Source organism: Acromyrmex echinatior, chromosome 19, assembly GCF_024713525.1.
Source record: "Acromyrmex echinatior isolate Ae372 chromosome 19, ASM2471352v2, whole genome shotgun sequence".
NCBI classification, from domain to species: domain Eukaryota; kingdom Metazoa; phylum Arthropoda; class Insecta; order Hymenoptera; family Formicidae; genus Acromyrmex; species Acromyrmex echinatior.
Window position 1 is genome coordinate 1849043 of NC_141870.1, and position 20906 is coordinate 1869948.

General features: G+C 35.7%; 1 protein-coding gene across 10 annotated transcripts in view; it reads left to right on the forward strand.

The window, feature by feature from the left end:
- LOC105146655 (uncharacterized) overlaps positions 1 to 20906 on the forward strand; it is a 157679-nt gene that overhangs the window by 19870 nt on the left and 116903 nt on the right. Inside the window, exon 1 of one of the 10 annotated variants that reach the window (XM_087415872.1) lies at positions 19 to 3960. The exons of the other annotated variants lie outside the window; for them this stretch is intronic. The gene's annotated coding sequence lies outside the window, so the exon portion shown is untranslated. Of the gene's footprint in view, positions 1 to 18; positions 3961 to 20906 lie in introns of those variants that run through there. 10 annotated transcript variants of the gene reach the window in all.

Below are 20906 nucleotides of genomic sequence, written 5' to 3' on the forward strand. Positions count from 1 at the left end.
GATAACTTGGAACCAATTCCGAAATCTTTCGAAAATTTTTTGTAAAATTGCGATCGTGGAAAAGAAGATTATTGTGACCGAAATTAAATCTTTTCTGCAATCTTAATATCGCCATAAGGCGAGAGGAACGCAAAAAGGACGATTTTACTGTAGTATTTAAGCTAAGTACAAATCTGAAAATAATTTCGCTGAATCACAAGTATGTGGAACGTTCAAACTTGTTATTAAAAAATGTCAAAACTTTTTGCAGTATTACTCATGCTTGAGATTCCTACGTTTTGATGGTGAACCAAATTATTTTCAGATTTGTATCTGTAGCTAAATTTTTAGAGATACTTCAGCAAAATCGGTTTTTTTTTTCCGTGTAGATTTATATATATTCGGCGAGCAAATTAAAACACGCGAATTATCATCGCACAATATCTTCAAAATGTGAAATATAACGTAGTAATTCGAGGTCTGTTGAGAAATTATGTGATGCTTCAGCGGCAAACAGGCGGGTCAAATTTAACGTAAGCTCTCTAGCGCGTCAAGAGCGCATCTCGAGAGCATACGTGTCGCAATTATCGCAGATACACGAAGCCGAGTTGGAGATTTACAGTGAGACCGTTATTTACCTGAGCTATCTACGTTTATTCGGTAAACAGTCGTTTTCGTAATAAACGAATGATTTATGATTGTTCTTATGTTTGATAAGAAGGGCGTTCGGGGATGTCTCGCTCTTCGTCTACCGAAATGCACGGTGTAATCTCGTTTGCGCAGAGGAGTGAGTATTTTTAATATACGTATGCCCTAATAAGCCTGATAAGAGAGGTGTATATAAGTCATTGTCGTAGGAACAGCCGTCTTAACTTCTTCCAGATCTGATTTGAATGTATCCAAGTTAAAACAAATTTTTTAATTCGATTTAAGGCCATTTTAACAAATAATTCATACGAAAAAATTAATTTTTCTCAAAATTTTGACTAGTTTTCCAATATGTACATTATTATGTACATCTGATCTCAGATGTCGATGGAACTGAATAATTTCAACGAATAATGTCTTCGAATTTGATTTCATTACAATATGCACAGAGTCTGAAGAGATTCAAATTCTCTAGGGATAATCAAAGTTGCGAAACTCAAAGGGTAGGGTTCAAATCACTTCTTGGCGCTGAGTTATTGATATCGTATTCGTACTCACTTCTCAACATCTATATGTATAACTTAGAATCTTGAATTTCTTAAGACGATGTAATATTATCTTTATATACTATTTGATATCTTTCTACGATATCGTATCTTTATTTGATATAAAAAAAATGTACAAAAGTAATAAGATTGAAATTATATTATTAAAAAATTTTAAAATCTCAAAATCTTATTTAGTGAAGTCTCATTAAATGTTCGTATACTATATATTATTTAGACCCTTCATGTATGTAGAATTTTCTACAAATTTACATTATCAATAATGTCATCTCTGCGATCTATTGTTATATGATGTCATTGATAATTATCTCAACTTGACAAAAAAGTACGAGAGTGAAATTAGGATTACATAAGAATTTCGCTTAAAGTCTCGTGAACTATCGCAGTCATTTTACAGCTTCATTTTCTCTTACTTACAACAGTACATTTGCGCTGTTGTCTACTTCTGCTTCTTAAACAATTTTCGGTTAGGTTTCAACAAAACCAGAAACGTTCATGGGTTATCGGTTTGAGGTACAATTTCCTCTTGGTCGTCGTTTTGCTTAAACCAATCGCGAGGGAACATGAACGGAATGTCGGACCACAAACGCTACCGGCGAGGATTTTGCGAGCATTTTCGGGGCGAGCACGAAAGGGGCGTCATGGACCTGGGGGTTGTGCGGACGGACGGGTGGCGAAGGGCGAGAGTGCATCCTCGCTGGCGGGAGGCAAAAGGTCACGTGACCGGTGGCTGGGAGCGGAGGGGATGAGGGGGTGGAAAGAGGTGGAAGTCTCGTGATTTTTACGTTGCCGTACGGAAATGCTGTCAGTTCCGCAGGAACTCTCGTGCGATACGGACGTCCGCGAACGACTGTCCTCCCTGTCGTGTGTGACCGATTATAGTTAATATCTCTCGCGTAAATGCTTCTGTAAGAAGACTAACTGCTCCCTTTGTGCGTTTCCCTTCGACTTCGGTTCGGAGACATTTTTCCTCCCCTTTTTCTGCTGTGCTTGTTTCTCACGATTGCCTCTGAAAAGCTGTCCAAGTGTCGAAGTGACATTTTTTTTAGACAACGATCTAAAAATAGAGTTGAATTGCAAAATATGTAGAATGATCCAAAACTAACACGATTCTCTTCATCTACACTGAGAAAAATGTTTTGATTAAACCAAGAAATGCCATTCTTATTGATATTTATTCTAGCCTGTGCATAAATATTTTCACATTAGGTAATAATAATTTAAGAAGATATAAAATTATTTTAATAAAACAACTTTCCTCGGTGTTACGTAAAAATTATGTACTTAACATGACTTAACGCTATGTCACTTTGGTACTGGAAAGTTAAGCTTTAAAGCAGGTCTGCTACGTACAAATCGTAACGGAGAGAAAAACATATAGTTTAATTAGTGTTATTGCAAAGTACGTTCACATTTGTTTTAAAACAAATTTCGTCTCCTTAGAGTTTCATTTACTGTCTTCAATCTAAGATCTCGTAAAAAGTACTCGAGGGAAATCATTTGCAAGCTCAGAAACTTGACAGTGTTGTCTAATGTCGCTTGCATCACCTCTGTTGTACTCAAGAGATAAAAGTTTTCGCAAATTCAGAGAAATGAAATTTATTTTATCGCAAAGTGTCTTCGCGAACGTAAATCCAAAGCATGTGAATGGGAGATGTGGAAATGGAGCTTTCTTCCCAGTTGTCTTCGCGTCGAAAGGAATATTTAACCGGCGAAAGAGCTTTGTTCGAGTTTCAACTTGTCCATTCACAGTCTATTATCTACACGTGGCAATATGATATAATACCTGCAACTCTCTTTCGCCATTTCGCGCGGCCCAAATAATACATCATTTCGAGCAAACTTGCCACGTTTCATGACTGTAAGAACTCTGATTAATATCGTTGTATTGTGCACCGAGCTCGCTATCGAAGATTAAAGTAAATTTTCATCTTCGACTACGAAAGCTTCAAATTTAGATAGTTACTAATAACTGTTACATCATTATCGCAAATGACGAGTTTCCGTACTTAAATTAGCAAACTTATATAATGTGAAATATTCGATCCATACATTGAATACGGAAAGTTCATCGGTACGTTCCGATAAAAGATTCTATCGGAAAATTAAATATAATTGAGCTTTATCAGTTTTAATTTGATACGACCGTCCTCTCAATTCCGGCGTTAAATATTCGATTATTATCCGTTGCATAAAATTGTTCACGTGATAGAAATGCCAGCTGTAATTTCTGTAATAGTTACATGATATCACTGGTAAATTATTGACAACTTTTGAAATAACAATCCAGCCACGTTTCTCTCATGCAAGTACGAATTGCTCGTAACATAGCCTGGCTGTCCTGTTTGGCTTTCGTAATTTATTTATTTAATTAGAATGACATTTCCTCCGTTATCGTATAAATATTCCGTTTTAATAGCATCTAACGGTGCTCTCTTTTATTTGCAATTTCTCGTTCGTTAGACACTTCCCTTTTTTTTTCTCCCCTATATGTCGTGTCCTGCTAACGAACGACGTTATTTCACATCGCAGGCTGCGAACTGTACATTCGTGTCGTGGGGTGAAAGTGAATATTAGTCGTGTATGACGTGCACGCGTGTCTCGTGTGCACGCGCGTGCAATACACGCCGATTCGTGTACTCGCCGCGAGTGTCGACCTGCACGGACGGTCGATCGGTTGCAGTAAATTCCTTCAGTTCGCGTCGCGCAGAGATATCGATCGTACGATCGATCTGCTCCTACTTTGTACGCTGGATACCAAATCGAGGTGAGGAATTGTCGGAATATCGATGGGGTTACCGAACCGATATTGGCCGAGCGTTTCCAAGATGAATTACCCTCGCGGTAGTTGACTCCCCAACAAACTAATCATTAGCAAACTAATTTCGACAACAGACGATCACACACACACACACACACACACACACACACACAAATTTAATATTTAATCTGGAGATTAGACTATGGTATTCTTATGTATTTTGACATTGAAACCGAATTCGATGTTTAAATTGCTCCATCACGATTTTTTTTTTTTTTTACCAACGGAAAATAATTCAATTTTCCAATATTTATAGAACCATTTATGACCTGGTTTTTAATATGCAAGTTGGTTACTACTAAATGGTTCTTTTTCAGCGAAATAACTTGGGTTGGAAAATTTTGTTAAGAGCATCTGAAAAAGTTAAAAGGAGTGATCGATTTATGAAGTTTTACTTACTTAAAAAAGTGATGGAGCAATTTGGACATCGAATTCGATTTCAGAGTGTCGAAATACATAAGAATATCACGGTTTAATCTCAAGATTAAACATTTTTTTGTATTATCAGTATTCTAGTCGTACCATTAAACCAATTTTCATTTACTGATTAACTTGTGATTGTGTTTAACTTGATAATAAAGTAAAAATTCTATTTTTCTATCTAATCGCTAAACGGATGATTTTGCAGTGAAGAACTTTTAAAGTTATTATAGTACAAAATTATTAGTTTAGTGATTAATCATAATAGAAAAACACAATTTTTATATTGTTATCGAGTTAAATGAGATTAATTAATTTAAATTACAAGTTAATCAGATAATGAAAAACCGGGTCTAAAAGATTCTTAATATAATAACTCATTATATATATAATCATATAAATGATACAGGCTGCGGTCCAATTCACACTCACAATTCGTGAGAATCATTTGTCCTCGTTTAACTTTGATAAACAACAAGAATGAAATAATTTCATGAGCGTCATGCGCCATATAGAACTTTTCCAGAGGTTTACTTATAAAATTCACTCTACGTGACTTAACGTGTTGTTGCCCTAAATCTTGACGTTTAATTCCAGCCGTCTATCCGCTGCTGCCACGATCGATATAACACTACCAATTAGTGTGCAGATTGCGATCAGCGGTATGTTTACGAGTCGTTGTAAGATTTCATTGCATTGCGTATATATCATCCAAATGAATCATACATTACGTCATATTGCGTCAATTACTATGCTGCTTTTGCGAGAATATCTGTTGCGATTGTTTTACATTGATTATACAAATGCGTGTGTCGAATCTCTTTAATTAAACTACGAGAGGCAACTAAGCGTTTCACAATTGCGAATTCAATACAATACACGTTGGACAAGGGCATGATAAATATTTAGACCGTTGAGAGAACGGTGTCGATTCGAAACTTGACCGCCGAATTTTCATTGTACGCCGTTCAATTAGCTTGACCTCGATTTTATCGCACGATTGATAGCACGGCACGGATCGAAATCAGTATAAACGTATAGCCATTTGTTCGGACAACAACAATGGTTACGTATCGAGTAGCAGCGCGATATCGCCGTTTTCAGCTGAGTTCACGTGAAATCATTTCCCGTGCTCGTCGCGAAACGAAACGAAACGGTCTGGAAACGCGTACGTGAAATTTATTTTGGCCGGCGTAATCCGCAGGCGGATTTTCATCTGTACGTAAGAATGGTCATTTGTCCCAAATTTGTAGCTGACAGTTCCAGACACTTCCGCAGTTTGGTCCGCCTTATGGAACGTTCTACTTTTCGCTTGTCCAGAAAACTCTTCCCCGAATCTGAAAAAGTGTGCAACTTTGGATTCCAGCGATGGGTAGAATAATTACTTAAAAACTTGGATCGTAATGAGAATTAAGAAGTTTCAAACGAATTAGAGTTAATGAAGAAATGGCTAAACTTATCAGTTTATCCAAACGATTCCCAATCCCATCCTTCTTTTCTTTATTCAGAAAAAGTGTATGATCATTATATTGAATTACGATGAATTTTAATTATCTGAACCAGAATCAAGACGGATCAATGAATTGGAAATATCGGCCAGTTGATTATATTAGCAGACGTGATTGTAACAATTTTAGATATGAAAGTTCATTCTTGGGAAATAAAAATTCAGTCAGATTAGCAATTTTGATAACAAAAAGGAGGAAACGGAGTGAAAAAAGAAACTGTAAGAATAGGGTCGTGAGATGAATGTCCAATGTATTTCCGTCGTGAAAGGAAGACCAGGGTTGAGTTTACTTGGGAGCTGAATAAATCGCAAAAACTGGAGCAACCTTGCAGGTTTTTCTTTTCTTTGTCGTAGGTTTGCGAACCAAGCGCAAGAGAAGCATTTTTTAAATCCTCTTTTCATTGCGAATTTCTATCATGCATCGCGAATCATTAACTCCATTTTTTGTTTTTCGCCGCGAAAACTCTTTTATAATTCGCTCGTACATCGTTTTCAGCTTTGTGCGCATACCGTTCATTACGAGAAATTTTCTGAGAGTTTAATCGGTTCGCGGTGAACCGACCCGCGTTGTTTCGAATAAGTTAAAGTGGAAACGGAAATTGCCGCAGCTCTCGATTATCCCGATTCTTGTCGCGAGAACCGACAAGAAACCAGGTCGCTTTGTGGTCTAATCTCGCGTGGCACGATTTAAACAAGTTTCCTCTCCTTTCTGAGAGGATGCTTCCACACAAAATGTGATCTCCACCGTTACCTGTTCTACCCTGCTGACCCATCTTGCAAAGCGAAAAACTTCGGCACTGCGAAATTCTTTTTACGCGCAGCTAGTCGAGCTTCAGAAAAACTTAGGCAATTTTGATGCCCCCTCTTCTCTTCTTCTTAGTAGTATTTAATATAAAAACTTTCTTGACGGAAATATAGTTACTTTGAAGTATAATCTTTGTGAAAATAACCAACTTTTTCATGCTTATTATCTAAAAACGCATTGATAAAGTTTTCATACAGTTTAAAACCAAGTGACGTATAAAAATATTTCTGAAAATATGTACGAAAAACCAAGAATTTTGACAAATTAATTTATAAGAAAAAGAAATCTAAAGAGAGTTTAAAGAGAAAAATATATTTTGATAAATATTTTTTGTTAAATATTGAAATAAAAATTTTTTTCTTTAAACTCTCTTTAGATTTCTTTATCTTATAAATTATTATGTCGCAGACATCATTATTTTCGACTGTTCGCTGAAAGAATAATCGATGGATTTGAGACACATGGTATATTTCGCAGCTTATATGGCCGGTAACTTTCAGCTGAGTGTTTAGAGAGGATCTATTTATTTCCATCGTAGAGTGCAACAGCAATTAGTCACAATTTTCAGTAACGTGGAAAAACAAACACTTACGCGGTAAATGTAAACCACACCGGTGCATGTGAGTTATGAAAGCGGGCGAGCGAATACGCCGGCATGTGATTTATTAAAATAACGGTGGTCGCGATTTCTGTGAGCACCAGTATGCCGCCGGAGTTTTCCCCTTTTCCGCTTCCGGCAAATACCGTAAATTGTCCTTAATCTCTGAACTTCCTTAAAATACGAAATAGTGCGAGGCTCGCAGGACTCTATCGTAGATCTTTGCGCGAATAATGGATCAATATCTTTACTTGTTCATTCTACATTATTCATTTGATCATTAATATTCAGCGCAACTTTCACTGTTCTTCGTTATTCGTTTCTATTCTTTTCTCATGTAATATAATTTTAAATACTTAATTTTACAGTTTTAATCCTCCACTGACAACGTTGGTCTTTAAAGACACAACTTTTTTTATTGTGAATTTAAGTAGATAAATTTAAATTTATAAAAAAATAAATAAAATCCAATTTTTATGACAGCAAAAAACTCGTTAAAGCGAGTTGAAAGCGAGTTCTGAAGAAGTATATAAAATTTTTTTCAGATCTTTGTGCAGTTTGGGACAATAAAAAGTTCTGCATTGAAGTTTGAAAACTCGGATTGCGAAAGAAGGATGAAAATTTCACATTATCAACAGAGAGTTAATATATTATTCCAACATAATTAATTTATACATAAATCACAGAAGGTAGCATATTAATAGTATCCCAATAATTAATTAATTATTATTAATAATTGTATATATGAAGTAAATATAAATGGAAGAAAGTATGCATGCGGTATGTCATACATAACGTAATAATGCTTTGCGTAATAATGCTTTATTATTTCGTAATCCTCTTCATCTATTGAACGTTAGGCAATTATCGTAGTTGGATATGCTCTCGATCAGGACGATATCGGGAACTCCCACACCGCGGGAATTCCTGTGCAGCGCATCTTCGTCGTGCCTAATTTAATCGCGCAGCTCGAGTATTACGAGAGATAGAGAGCTCTTACCTACACACACGCGACAATCCGCAATATTCCCTGAAAATCCCCTCCCCCCAATCGTGCGACACAAAGATATTGAAATTCAATTACTGCCAGATTACTTTGCAATTCTTTCTGTCGCGTGTATGCTTCAAATCCCAAATGTGATTTCTCCGAAAGGATATAATTAATAAATACGAACGTGCGGTTTATTGTTGCATTGAAACAAAAGCTAAATCTAAAAATTATTTGTTTAACTAGTTCTTAATTGATACCGTTAAAAATGTTATCTAATTTAATGTACTTTTAAGTTATACAAGTTAAATTTAATTTAATGACGTTACATTAAATTTAATGTATCTGTAATTGAAACATATATTTGTGTACATGAAATTTAATGTTTTTTCATAAAATTTAATGTACTTTCCATAAAATTTTATGCGAATTCGCGTGAAATTCAATGCATGTGAACATTAAATTTAAGTTACTTGTAATTTCATTTCCATTTCACAACATTAAACATAATCTGCTTACTTCCGTTACGTTACATGAAATTTGCTGTCTTTTTTTTTGATAGTGTAAATATTTACTAAATGTAAACATACATTTATTTGATACAAAGACCATTAATTTCAAACATCATTTTTTTCATTGAGTAAATATTTATTTACTGTAAATAAACGTTTACTATTCAAAGAAATATGTATTAAGATTCAATAAATTTTTTCGGAGTATTTTGTAAAACTAGTTTCTCCAATGCAATTAGGGAGATCTCGAGAGATAATCAATTCTTACTTGATATTCTAAGACGAACTCAGCGAATAACCAATAATGATTTACCTTTTCTGCGTATAACGACGTTGCAACCGTAGCGGTTAGTAAACGAGTACGTATCATTGAAATTTCTCGTCCAGACAGTGTCGTGCAGCTTTTTAAGATTACAGACGGCAGTCTGGATTTAACGGTTTTGCCTCACGATCGCGTTTAAAGCGCCGTTATCGCTTTATGCATCCGAGCTTTGTGTTATGCGATACGCTGTAGAAATAATATTCTTCCTGAAACATATCCGTCTCCGTTGACCTACATATAGCCAGTCTTGGTAATGCTCGGCTATTGTAAGGTTGAGAAGCTTGTGAATTTCAAATAATTTATATTCCTAGGGGTGATCAAAAAAGGATGGACGTATTTAAATATGATGGTGACAAAAAGCAAACTGACCGAGTAGCAGATTTAATTTTCGTCCTATTTATATTCACGCACATAGCTATTCAAATAGTATAACTGTGATAATATTTGATGTGGAACGGTTGGTTACCTTTGGCAGCACAGAGAATCCTAGCTAAATTGTAAAATGTAACATTTATGTAACAGGGCTATTTTACGTATACGTATATATATTTAGTCGATACATTGCGGTGAATAAATAGGTAAATGAAATTATTCCACTGGATATATAACGGATCTTCCATCTTCCTCTGTGGCATTTAATTTACATTTCGTCTAGTTGAACAATGCTATGTTTTTTGAAGGAAAAGTTCTAACAGAATTAACAAAGCATGAATATTAACAAAGCATTTAAAAGAACGTTTTTTATTATAAAGGTACGTGAATAAGATACGTGATTTTTGTCTCGAAAAGTTGTTTAGAAGCGAGATAGATATGCGTCTATTTATCTCGCTTCTAAACAACTTTCCATCCAGATCTACGAGACGATGTCACTGTGAAGAAAACCATGATAGAAAACCACTAAGAAAATCACCGCGAAGAAAACCACTGTCGAGAATGATGAAAAGCGCTGAGACGCGTCCTCTTCTTGCTGGGGATCTCTTTACTACTCGCTCGCCATTTTATCTACGTTTACGAGCCGTTTGCGGAATACTTTTAGAGCCATCATCCGTTTTAGGACCAAGTTCCGCATCCATTTTACGTTTACGTTAGTCGCATATGTGTGTCGCGTCACGATTTCCGCGAAGCATTTTCGCAAAATAAAGATCGACAGCACAAGGGAAAAAAATAGTAAAGTCTTTATCACTTTGTCACGCGATTTAAAAAATGTAGCATGTCGATAGAATTAGATTGAAATGCTGAACGAAGGAGACAAGTATTCATTTCCTGGATGGTTTAAAGCCCTTTTCTCGTCTCGAATTCGCGAGATCGGACGATGTGATTCCTTGGATTTTCCCTGGGAACGAGGGATGATCGGGTTGACCGTTATTGCTGTTGAAAGGCCGGCTGATCTCCTTGAAGTTTCTTAAGGTAGAAGCTCGATGGAATCTCGTTTTCCAGTCTCTCTGGAGAAAATCTCTCGTTTCTTCTATCTCGATATAGCAGTCGACTGCTCATGTGTCCAATGTTAGCTCAACAGATCACTGTCAACTTTTCTCAAAATATTTATTACCTATTTTATTCTCTAGAATTTAAATGAAGTTGATAATGATAACTATTACTCAAAGAATATGTATGGATTCTAAATAATAGCACATTATTTCGGTAACAAATTATAAGAAGTAAGCTAGTGAAATACGTTTTCATGATTCAAACATTAATAACTATTGTCAGTTATAAATTATCGACTACAGATTCTTGCTTCTCCGTGAAAATAATGCAATTCAATGCTGTCACAGTTTTGCGCCAAGCAGTAACTGGTCGTCGCGTCGACATCGATAAAAAGTCTGTTTTTTATATAGTTGAACTCTAGTATACACTTTTGGAACTCTTTAAGTGAAGTAGGTTATGCTTGATATTTGCGGAAAGAGAGAAAGAAAGTTTTAGTCTAGTGCAGAAATAAAAAACAGACCTAGTGATTCGAGCGAGTAGCTTACAAACTTAAAGGTCATCACAAAAGTTATCGGACGACAAACGTTTTGCGTCGCGACTGGAAATGTGTGTGTCGCGTTCGTTTCTCTCTCAGCTGACCTTCGACTTCCGTTTTAATCGATGCTCCACGTACATTTCCGTTGCCTCTCCCCAGGTTAACTTTATCACTCGTAATGATCGTTCCAAACTACCAAACAACGACGGACGTGGCCAAGCATATCGGGATTAATGAAACCGGTGTTTGTTGGTAGCGTCTTTATTAACTATCGTGGTGCATGTCGATGGTAAACGAACTCCGTATTCTTGTTGCATAAACCAGGTGATGATAATTAATTGCCAAAATGCAATTAATTTTCATTATAAGCTGTACCGAGCAATGATTACGCGCAAAGAACCGATCGCCCAAATTGCACTGGAGGACAAAAAACTTGGCCGACTAGTTTTTAATCAGTAACTCGATCAGTAATTTCTTACTAATAAAGTGAAAGTAAAAGATCATGAAAATTATTGCTTGTAATTTTACACGTACCATCAGAAAGATTTTTGCCATAACTATCATTTTGATAAAACAAATGTCAAATTGCAACGCAAAATAATAATGGTAATAGAAAAGTCAACACGATCAAATGATTAGATTAAAATAATTAAAAAGGAAAAAGGGCTACGATCCTAAAAACAATCAACATAAAATGACAAACTGTATAAATAGTTAAAAAATAAAATAAAATATGTCATGAAATTAAAAACGTAAATTATCATTTGACGATCAGAAGGTGAACAAAACAAATGATTAGATTAAAAATTTATAACTTTACTAATAATTATGTACTTGTGTATTGACCTTTCTATTACTATTATTATTATCATGAAAATTAATTACTAACAACAAGTGCTTGGTCATCTCTTGATTGTTAAGGAAAGCCAGCGGTCAGCTAATTTTCTCGAGCTCATTCTCCGATAATGAGTTAATCAGGGAACGAATGTTGATCAGCGTAGAAACGCTTGGGGAGTCTCTTCATTTACGTAAAGCCATGATTACGTTAATCGAGGTCGAGCGAAATCGAGCAAGATTACCTGATGTTCCCGTCTCCGTTTTTTGCAACGCGCTAGTATAGTTTGTTTCATTGTCATTTCCATATAAAATTAATTGACGTTGGAGATTACAATCAAAATTATAATCCATGAATAATTTATGAATTATAATTTATTTCAATAAAGTTGACGGTCATGTAATCACGTTTTCAGAATAAAAATAGCACTCGAAGGACATCCATAACATCGATATCTATAACCTTGATTTATTTATGCATTTTTAGGCGCAGCAGTGATAATATTATTCTTGGTTTCGCGTTATCAGGAGAATTTGCGTGGTCTATAATTTTTTTTTACGACATCCATATTTTCTGATATGGTATTTTCGTATCTTTTTTATGATCTTGCGAAGTTACAAAAGACCGTTATGATGCACGCCGTGACAAATCGATCGAAATCGCTTCACAGAGAAACATTAACTGGTCAAATATGCATTCGAACGTTTTAATTTTCATTCTGCTCACATTCGGAGTCATTTTGTTCTTCTGGTATCCCGACAATGTAATGGCTCTAGCGGATCCAAAGGGGAGGACTATATACATCATTAAGAATCAAAAGAAGTCCAAGGATTGTGTTATCATTTCTAAGAAACCAGCGAGAGTAATCGACATTTACTTGAAACACTGAGAAGTATCGAGGATCGGCCAATCTCGTATTGAATATCATCTACTACAAACAAATTCATCGAAGATCTTGTATTAAACGCCGAAAAAATTAAGAAGAATCCACTAAGGGATTGAGATGTCTCGTCGTGCACAAAACTGGAACTGTAATAGAATGATGATACCTGCAGTGACACAATGAAAAATGAAAATATAAAGTGTCACATAAAATTGTGTGTTCAGTTTTTATATTTCTTACACGGTTAGCTGTCAAAGGAGCAATGGCAACGCAATTTCTTGAGTTAAATAACATTTTGTTATTTTTCACTTTCATGTATGTCGAAATGGTAAATCAATCCATTTTTGTAATTAATTTTGAAGTGTATACGTTCATTTATTAATATATGCACTTAGTAAATAAACTATTAGGTGTTGGAATTAATTCGTAGCGTTTTACAAGTGATGGGAAGTACTTTCATTAATGTATTTTTTAATGCTCATGTGAAATAAATAATATTCTTTCATTAAAAAACGCTACGAATTAATTCCAACACCTAATAAATTTGAGTCAAATTTAGGATAGAGCAGGGCTAATTGAGAAGCGAGTTGGGCAAATGCAAATATCTAAGTATTTAAGTAAAATATGGATACGTCTATGTGTAAGGTAGTATAAAGACAGAGATTACTGCGCTTAATAATTTATGTCCTCTTTGTAATCAACAAATTTTTTTCTTATTTATATGTTAAGAATTTATAGGTCCTCAATTATTAGATAAACATGCAACGTTTTAAAAGCAATTCTTATTATTCAAATGTTCAATACTTTTGAATCTTTTGTATCTGATTCCCAATTCGCGCGAATATATTTGAGCACGACGACATATTGCATAAAAATTCTATTATACTAGTATGAAGATTTATAATAATTTGAATAAAAAGTGTCACAACTAGCTCCGTTATATACTCTAAAATATTTCCTTAAATTGTTTAATTCTTTTGTTTTAGTTAAATTAACGATATATTGAATAGGAGCAGTGGCGTCTATAGAAATTATTAAAAATATTATTATATATAATTGTACAAAATATCAAATTGAATATAATTTGACATTATGAACAGTGTATACGTATTATGAAATATTGCATTACACGTCAAATAATCAAACACTTTTGAATCTTTTGGAATCTGGTTTCCAATTAACGCGAATATATTTGAGCACAGCGACATATTTTGCGTAAAAATATAAACCGTCGCTTTTACAGAGTCGATATAAATATTAGGTGTTGGAATTAATTCGTAGCGTTTTACAAGTGATGGGAAGTACTTTCATTAATGTATTTTTTAATGCTCATGTGAAATAAATAACATTCTTTCATTAAAAAACACTACGAATTAATTCCAACACCTAATATTTTACGCTCTTTTAAATTTTTCTACTCAGTGCCTGATACTTTTACTTTTAAGCCATTTTTGTTTCCGCCACAGCAATTCTCGAAGAAGGAATCAGGGCGATCGCGGAAAATCGTAGGCCGGTATAAATGTGCATTCGCGTTGGATGGAGGCAACGTCTTACCTTGACCGAACACTTCCGGTTTTCCCCCGGCTCCCCTGTATTGCGTAAGCAGCTCTCGTACGGTGTATTCGTGCATTTCTCTCTCTCGCTACGCGAACACTGTACGTAAAACGCTCTGCTATTCTTGCTTATTAAGCGAAATCGGCGCGCAATTTCGCGTCTACGAAAGTGAGACTTCGTACGGCATTATCGTAAAGCATATCTATAGCACGCGAACAATTGAGATGGTATGTAATAATCTTAATCTTCATCATAAAATTATATTTAATAATTATTTTTGTACATCTCTGAATATTGACGTTCTAATTTAATGAATTCGAGAGAGATAGTAAGATAACATTTTTGCATTTACATATTACGATTTTTAATATTGATTCCGAGCGATACCTTGTTCCATATTTTATATCCGGTGCAAATCGAGGTGCAAATAATAATTAAAATTTGGTGCTTTAAAAATAAAACGAGAGACCAAATATTATATATTTTCAAAATGAAACTCCAGCAATTAACGTTAGCCAATTACAACATTATATAGGTGCAAGGAATGTTTTCTCATTATTATTTACGAAAAAAACATTATATGGGAATTGTTTTAGCAGAAGAATTTTGCTCGTAAATAAATCGATCGCGACATAAAGGATATATGCTCGAGAATAATAACCGATTCAGTTATGACATATAATTTTCCGTTGCGTTGCACATCAGGACCAATACACAGTGCTTATGTCTATCACGTGGAATAAATGGGAAAGAGAGATGGAAAACGTTAAAACAGACCAATTCATAGGAAGCATATGTACTTCCGGCCGGATATTTATTCATTTCCGGCGATCTCTCAGGTCCGTCCTTCTCCCCTTTTCAGGTTGATAATTAAATTTGGTCAATCGCTCCAAGTTATCGAGGTGAAATTGATTAATTGACTTGCCTCTCGTAAAATGTACGCAATTATAAAGTTTGCAATTGCAGAATGTTTGCCACAAATAAGTCGATATCAAATGGCGCGTAGTTCTACCTGTCGGTGAAAAGTACGATGAACTGTTTTCTTCCTATTTCTTTGTGCATTCAATTTGTATGAGAATCGAAAATCGATCCTTGTTTTACGAGTCTTTTCTTCGCAAACGTATACTCGTTTAAGTTTTGCTCGTTTAAGGTTTGCTCATCCCTCTCGTAAACATTTTTATTATTATAATTTTTCATATTATTCGGAAACATATTTTTCATATTTTCGACATACACAAATGTATGATTAATCAAAACGATTGTTCAATTATTTTCGAAAAAGCTCTAAAAGTCTTGAAAACTTACGAAATAAAAACGTACGAAAAATTTTAAGTAAATTTGCTTATATGTATAATTTGTTTCTGTTGCATTTTATGACAAATTTTCTTGCGCAATATCATCACAAATCTGCCGTCAGTGATTAAATAATGGACGATCGATCCTCGCAATAATACGGAAAATACGTCGACACGTGGAATCCGCGGCACGCGGGCACATATTATAGTTCTGCCAATCTCGTCACAAGCAACGTGACTAAAGTTTCGGCAATCTTGCGGCGAAGTCGGAACAACCCTGCGTTCGCATCTCGCATGCCGACTCGGAATTCGTGGCGCCTCGCTGCGCTGCTCCCAGCGGAAGACGCGGTGCGGATCTCCTGGCGGGATTCCGCAAGTTTCCAGCGTCTCGAGACGTCATTTATGAATGCCACTCGAAACTTTAATCGTTTCGTCTGCCGCCACGTAGATTACCGCTGCGAACGCGCTCAAGGGAAAACGTGCGGTGCGACGCAAGTTGCCGCGGATGAGAGGCACGAATGATGCCGTACTTTACTTTTCCCGAGGATTACTTTCGAGATTCTCGTAATAGCCAACCGCTATTACTTGCTAATCCAGGTAATTGAAATCCCTAGGAGAGATCTTAATTTCGAAAAATAATAGATAAACAATCCTGCGATCAACAATGAAGCTAAAAGTTCGAAGCACAAACTTGAAAATTCAAGTAGCTGTAACTTCGTTAAAAATGAATTAAATTAAAAATGTTTTAGAGGTTAAAATTTCTACTTTTGAAAGATTATGACTATGCCTTTTGCATTTCTGTGAGTTTAATTTTTATAGGAAACTAGAGCTGGGAAATTTTTTCACTTTGTGGACCTCCTATCACGTATCCAAAAGAGGACTTACGGGAATTTTAACTTTTTAATGTGAAAGCTTAAAATTTTCCCTATTAAAATTAATTATAAAATTGTTTTTAAAAAATGATCCCAAGATTCTTTGTTATTGAGTTATCGCACTAAATAAAAGTATAACTCATAACTCCATTAAAAATCATCGTATCGCAATTGAAAAACAGATTTTTAAAGCTGAAATTTTATTCTATCAAATAACACAATTATCCAGTTTTTTTTTAAACATGTGGAGAATACGAATTTTTGTTGCAATCTAATATACTTCATCGTAAAATAAATTTTTAAACAGCAATGGTGTACAGCTGCGATTCTGCATATTTGCATGATTCATGTCTGAATCAAGCCACGTTATTATATGACTCGTGATTTTGATTACGGATGAGGGGCTTGATTAAGGATTCGGGAACTCACGCATATTTGAAATATCGAGAAAACAGCGCCGTCTAATCACCGCCGATCGAAAATTAGTACAGCACGGAATCGAGAGCCAACTGCGAAACGCCGGGTTTACTAATCTGATGCTAATATACGGCCATGGAGCTCCGCCAAGAAATCTGCAAGTCGTAACAGGCTATGTCCAAAGGATCCCACAGCCGCGCCCTTGAGTCTCGAAACGAGCAAAATCTCTTCAGCTGTTACAGTTGGGATCCTATCCGTAAACTTTGTTTTCTTCGTCTTTCGAGATGTTTCGCCTAGACGTTCGAGAGAGCGAAGAAAATGAATGTTCGTAACGATACGTAAATGCCTTACAATGTTTCGACTTCTTGCATCCGTTTATGTGTTTGTTTTACGTACCATCGTATCTTGTTAAAGTTTCGTGCGTTTGAAATGGCTGCGTGGAACTTGACTAGCCAATTTGTATACCCAAATTGCCATATTAATCACATTGCGAGGGACATTCATCAAGCTAATCAAAATGATCTAAATAAATAATTGAAGCAGTATGCACGATCAATCAACGCAGGCATAATATAAATAACGTTACAAATTTTCTTGGAAAATATATTTAATTTTAGATAAATGGAGTTATTTTGGAAGTAAGAAAACGATATATATAAAAGGTGCCTCAGACATCTACATTAATTTTAATTTAGTTCCTTGGATTTTTTAAAAATCTCTGTAAAACGCTCTTGCCTTAAAAATATTTCTCGACTGCCAGGAGTGCCCTGATATTTTTCTCGTGTTGCGTTGTTGCTTACAATTATTACGAGCTGAGGCTATCTTTAATAAAGATACGTTAAGAGATGTACTTTCGCATCGAGATCTCGCAAGAGTTCGGAAGCAATTACACGTATTGGTAGTTTTTTTTTTCTGAAATAAGAATTGTCGAAGTTTCGCTTCTTTTCGAGACATGATACGATTCTTGAATGGCAAAACGCTTGCACAGCGACAAGGATGACGGATGGAGGTGAGTTTTGGATTACAATACATTTATTCGTATATATAGAATTCCTGTATGCTCGAAGCGCGGGAGAAGCCTATTTCTGTGAATCGGAGACGCAGACGAAGATACGAAAACTCTATCTGAATATACTCTCTTGATCGCGATACGAATTTTACTTGAGTGTACGAAGAGAATCTTTCCTACGCGGAGCGAAGACGAGGAGAGAAATCTGTTCCTCGTTTGTGATACGACCAATAGCTCTCTCTAAGATCCCCACGAGCGCGAATGCGAATAGAATATGATGCGATCTGGTCTGTATATGCGTCGAGATTCTTCCCCTTTGATATAATCGTCATGTCCAAATGCAGCTGTGCATTCGCACACAGCATCTATATCGTATATAATGTACGCGTGCGTTACTGAAAGGATAAGAAGATAGAAGATACAGATGTACACCCTGAAAATGGACTCGAAAGTCGAGTACCTCGTGATGTAATATTTTGCGTTCTGTGCGTTCTAAATGGATAGTAAGAGGTGATAATAATCATACTGTTATATGTACATACAACAATAAATCATTAACTTGGTGCGAAAAAATTCAAAAAGTATAAGTTCTTATATGGACGAAAATTAGCTTGGAAAATTAGTTTGGAAACCATGTATATGAAAAATATATATGGTTAGTATCATACATCGAGCGTCATATTTCCTCTGGAAAAATAAAATGAGAGAATATTTTCTCCTTCTTCCGAAAAGAAGGGGAGAACTTGAGGAAGATGATACGAAATATTTTCGCGTCGCACAGACATCCGGCAGATATAAATTGTCTTTCGTAGACAATTTCACCGAGTCGATGTGAAACTTCTTGCCACAATGGCCGTGCGTTTAGGTGCGAGTTTACAACGGTAAACTTTGTCGAGACTGGTCGGGACACCGTTCTGTTGTCCTTGTCATACGGTTAAAAACGACACGTCGAGGGTAATAGATGTCAGATAAGTACATGTCGTTATTATATTACTAGCCATTTCGTTCGTAATTCAACTTCTTTCCGGACTCTTTTATTACGTACTTTTCATGACACTCGGATAAAGAGATAAAGAATATTCAGCGACATTAATTGTGGAAAATGGCTTCCTCGCTTAACTATCACACTCGCTATCTACCACTTGCATCGGACTTTTTCTTGTCCTACGATAAAACGCTCGCAAATAGCACAAGCTGAAGATAAAGACATAAAACTGGCGATAAGTTTCGAAGTCGCACATCAATTGCAAGATTAAGAGACCGATTCTTATGCGCGAAATTTACATAAGATCGTCAACGATCTTTTCAATTGCATTTCCTATATTTTTACACTTCAAATGTTGTTATTCAACATGGATGTAATTGAAACACGATGTTACGCTACGCGCAGTGATAACAGTTATCCACGAGCATTATGAATCTTAAATGATACTGTGACATTGAGAGAATTAATTTCATCCCTTAGCTTCGCTAAAGTATCACGACGCGACGGTCGGAGGGGCGGAATATCCTCTGTGTTTAGATTATTAACGCTCCAATTATTTAGAATGTAGAATTATTTATGTAAACGCGTTACGCTGTCTGCGATATTAACAAGTACGACGCTGGAACCGTGAAATTATCATAAATCCCGATTTCGCGTCTTCAAAGGATTCAACGGACGTCACGCAATTCACTGCCAAGTATGCCCGGCCATAATTGTTTCAGGGATATATATAATTGTTTTTGAAACACGTTACGTGCTCATAGCAAGAGCGGGTTTTCTGTTCTCCATTTGTGCCGTATCACTCGGACCGCAATATATGGCCGCAGCCTCTTCTCGTTGTTTCTGTCGCGTTTTCACACATACATTCTACTTTCTCTCCATCGCTCGGGCACCCCTTTATCACGGTGACCCGGACACCCCTTCAGCCATGTAACGTACTGGCTGATGTACTCGAAAACTGTCGCTCAGGGCCCACGCCTATCACGTTTCTCGTGTGGAAACGTCGACCTCGGCTTACCATGCAAATTACATGTTGTGGCCTATTCGCTCTTCGTGGAATATTCCACCTTTAAAAGCTTAAGCGGAGAGTATAGTTGCGAAATCATAAAATAAAAGTGTATCTTTGTGTTCCCTTTTCCTATCATTGAACGGAATTTGCTGAAATGTCTGAAAATTTTGCTATAAATAACGTAAATCTGAAAATAATTTTATCAAATCGAAATGATTTGTGCTAAAAACTCAAGCACGATGAGTAATGCTGCAGAAAAGTGTAATATTTTAGCAATCAGCTTGACCGTCCCATATAAAATTTATTTTCAGAGATTTAGCTACATTGAGAAAAAAAGTTGCCGTTTCAAAAAAATATATTAGTTGATTCAACTAAATGTAGTGGTCACGCGAACTGTCAAGCAAATATTTGTTAATTCAACTAAATATCTGTTAATTCAAACATGTTTTAAATTACAAGATTTTTATTAATCTAAATATATAAATTTTTGAACTAAATAATCATTACGAACTAAACGCATTTAGTCAAGTTAATAACTTTTTTTCTCAGCGTAATTCTTTGCATAAAAAAATTTTAATTTATTTTTAAAATACAAAGATAATTGATATTTTGATAATTTTTAAGTACACTTTTCCCTTTAAATCGAATGAAAAAAAAAACGACGTGAATCGAAATCTCGAATTGTGAAAAATTTCGCCGCAATATTTTCCTCGCGTTATGTTCCGGCATGATTTGTTCACGATTTCCGGTTCTGACTGGCTGAATGCGTTTCTTGCTCGCGCTTGACGTACAGCTTGCCTGCCTATATCGATATTCAGCTGAAAGCCACCACGGAAAATCATAGATATATCCGCGGGGTTTCCGCGAGTAATCGCCTTTTCTGAAGCGCGACTGGTCAGATACATACATCCATGAATG